The sequence below is a fragment of the Pleuronectes platessa genome, chromosome 16 (genome assembly GCF_947347685.1).
Source record: "Pleuronectes platessa chromosome 16, fPlePla1.1, whole genome shotgun sequence".
Taxonomy (NCBI): domain Eukaryota; kingdom Metazoa; phylum Chordata; class Actinopteri; order Pleuronectiformes; family Pleuronectidae; genus Pleuronectes; species Pleuronectes platessa.
Window position 1 is genome coordinate 17,186,093 of NC_070641.1, and position 3,815 is coordinate 17,189,907.

Genomic DNA, 3,815 nt, shown 5'->3' on the forward strand with positions numbered 1-3,815 from the left:
GCACTGAACTTTGCTTTATTCACGTAAGATGATCGCACTACTCGCCTTGTACTTTCTACTAGACTTTATTTCTGACCGTGGTGGCAGCTGATCATAGACTATGACTAAAATTAGACTGCTAATTATCTATCTATGTGTCTGTCTGTCTGTCTGTCTGTCTATCTATCTATCGGCTGCTCCCGCTGAGATGAAGGGAGAAAAAGAACAGTGTCTATCACAGGAAATGAATGCTGTCTATGCTTTAAAAAAAATATTTTAATACCACAGAGCACTGCCGTCTATGAATGTTTGCACTTCCTCTCTTAATCCCCGGGCTGCCACTGAAGCTTTCATCTCCTTCTGTGATCTCTCTCGCTCTTTGAAATGAGCATCTCCACACCTGCTCATCCCAGACACTTAGACAGCATCGGAGCTGTTGAACGTTCTCTCTCTCTCTCTAACCCTAACCCTAACCCGGCCAAGAAATGGTTTTCTGAGTTACCTGAAAAACTTTGCAGAGTAGAGAAACATAGAAGCTCCATACATCTCCTGACATGGACTGAAATAAGTCAGTTGTTCTGGTGCAGATGAGTTTGTGAACAGGCCCGTGGCTTTTGGTGGGGAGGGGGGTGGGGAGGAGCGGGGGGGGGGGGGGGGGGGGGGGGGGCAGCAAGTGGACACATTTTCCTCACTTAAAACTTTTGCCCAGCTCTGTACATCTCTATTATTTCCCCATATGTACGTCCAAAGTGATGCATTACAGCACAAGAGGATAGTTTTTAGGACAAATAGCACCATCAGCTGAAAGAAATATGCAACTGCACATTTGAGGAACGCTTTGAGGTCTGTCATGTACATTTCACATGTGGTAGATTCATTTGAGCTGAGGCCTGCAAACAATGTGCAAAACTAAGAGAAGCGAGCTCCGTATTCTCGTAACCATTAAACATCTTAAAGTCTTTGCCAGAGATGGAGGTTAAGCATTAAATCACACAGTACAAATTAATGTGGCTGAGTCTACATGACCCAGTTTCAGTTTTTTAATGGTTTATAAAAAGTAACTCAGACCGGTCTGTTCTTCCTGCTCAGTGAGGCCAGGGTCCATCAGTGCCCTGGAGACCGACATGTTTTTACCACAGAGTACGTCATCAACTGCCTGTACCTGCAGCAACAGAGCTTCTCTTCTAGTGCTCACCTTTCGATCCATCAACCTTTTCTGTGAAGGGAAAAGAGGTTCAAACAGTGGGTTAAATAGAGGACGATAATGAGGGTGGTGAGCTTCATTCGAACTAGCCACACAGAAACAACATAGACGCACTCACCCATAGGGATCAACCACAGTGAGCTGCTGAATATTCAGAAGCGTGACAGACCCTCTCTCGGGCCGTCATACAAAAACTCATGGCCCAATCCATTGCCACACTTTCCACAACAAACCTGGGACCGAGAGATCCAGAAGATTCAAGTCAAAACACAATTCCTTTAAATCACAGTTAATAACAGTCAACTGTTGAAGTAAATTCCACTTAGTCTTCATTCAACAAATATTAAGTACTGCTACTTCTGCATTATCTACCTTTAGGGGTCCCCATGCTTCAGGCTCGTTGGAGACACTGTCCCCGTGGATTGTTTCTGAGAAAGCTGGCCAAGAAGACAACTGCTCAAACTTTGACCTACTGAAAAATAACTTGTTCCCACATTCAGAAGAACACACGTATAAATACCTGAGAAACCAAAAAATATTTATTTTTGTTGTTGTTGTTGTGATACAGCGGAGGTATCCATTCCCCTTGACCTTAAACCTTGCTCTTGCTTTTTGTGACTCACCAGGCTGGAAGTGATTTTTCCCTTCCTCTTCCCCAGAAAAAAAACAATATGACATTTCATCCAAGTCTCAGCCCCTTAAAACCAAGACTAGTTTCCCCTCAGCTAGTTCAGCAACATGAACTTTCACAAAGAACCACGTGGCCTAAAGGCCACTATATGCTACTCCATTTTGACTGAGACGTACACATGGAAACGCCTTCGCCAACGTGGAACGCCCTGTCCGATCACCTCGGAGAGCTCAACGTACACCTGGGGAGTTTCAACTCCAGGAAATACTAATATATGTTACGTGCAAATTATGTTTCCGAACACGCCCTTCTTTAAAGATAGCAGCCAAACGCTGCACTTCTCTACAAACAAGAAGAGCCTGGATAATATCTGTTTGTTATTTAAGATTTAAATGCCTCTGTGATTCATCATTTCCGTCTCAATCTCTTGATTCGTTAGTTGTTGCTCTTATTTGTTGGAACGACGGATCAATCAATCTAAAAAGCTTTTGTCAGGTAGAGAACGAGGAGATTTAGCTACCGGGCAGATGACAGTTTTTCTTGAGGGGCTTTAGGGCAAACTGCCATATCCAATTTTTCCTTCTACATTAATACTGCATCATTTTTGAAGATCTCACATGTTTCTATATTTCTTGACATTCATTTACTGAGTGACTTATTAAATAGCTGGATAATAAACCGGTGAATACAACACCTCCACTGTGCTGTAAGTGCAAGGTCATTCTGGGACAGTGTTTCTGCATCTCAATGATTCACTGCCGACCACCGGGGGCAGAGTACACCTCTATCATAGATAATCATTATTTAGCTGCACCTCTAATTTTCTGTGAACTTTCAGGATAAAAGAAAAACTTTTTAGCAGATTTGATGATTAACCTCTCTCTCTCTCTCTCTCTCTACGATTTTCAGTAGTTGGGCTCCACAGAGGTCCTGTGAGGGATCAGTGGGGATTTTAAGGCGGGGGAATGTGACACCATGATTTGTAGAATTTAGATCTCAAAGGTAAACAGTTAAATAACAAATACTCATGTAGACTTAGGGTGTTCACCTACATTTGTTTTTCCTAACTAACTCTGCTATTTATACATAAAATCACGAGGAGCAGTTTAACTGGTGTCAAATAAAAGCAGGCATAATAAAAATCCACATGTAGATGTTGTACGTCTTCAAATTCTCCGTTTATTACGTTTATAAAGTACAAAGTCATTCCAAATAGTTCCAAGAGATTTAACTAGAGTTAAACAAGCCTGAAAGGATAACATTGATTTGACTTTTGTTAAAAACAATTCCATTAATCTGCTTCCTTTCTTTCCAATCAGGTGTTGACATCATCAGGCGGGCGCTGCGTATCCCCGCCATGACCATCGCTAAGAACGCCGGCGTGGAGGGTTCACTGGTGGTGGAGAAGATCCTCCAGTCATCATATGAGATCGGCTACGACGCCATGTTGGGAGAGTACTTCAACATGATGGAGAAGGGCATCATCGACACCACCCCTACCATTTAAAGAATCTGCTGAACCAAGAGCAGAATCTGGAGATTCTGACGGGTTTTTTTGACAGGAGGCTTTTTACACAGGTCGCGACTCTTTTCTCGACCTCTGGTTCCTTCTGCCGAAAGGAGAGAAGCAGCAACTCTGGACAGCCCCACATCGTACACAGGTCCTTGAACATGACCTTGTGGAGTTTATCCATGATTTTTGGGATCATGTCAAAGTCAATATCTTGGACTTCGGCCCATGTTTTTTCAAACAGGTTTCGAGAGACGTCTTTTGGTTCACCAGGGAGAAAGGTCACCTTGGACTTTAAATACACTCGAGTGACGAGCTGGTCGATGAGGAGACTGAGATACTTTTTTTTGCGGGACTCTTCTCGTTCATTCGCAGTGTCGATCTCTGAGACCCGAGACACTACGATTGATTCAATCCCCATTAAAGCGGAGGTCACCCTCTTGGTGTAGTCACCGGCCTCTTTTGAGAACCACCAGTTCATCAGGGGCAGC

At 43.4% G+C, this 3,815-nt stretch overlaps 1 pseudogene; it reads right to left on the reverse strand.

Moving 5' to 3' along the window:
* Positions 1 to 1,185: 1,185 nt before the first annotated feature.
* Positions 1,186 to 1,861, reverse strand: LOC128458885 (methionine-R-sulfoxide reductase B1-A-like; annotated as a pseudogene).
* Positions 1,862 to 3,815: the final 1,954 nt, after the last annotated feature.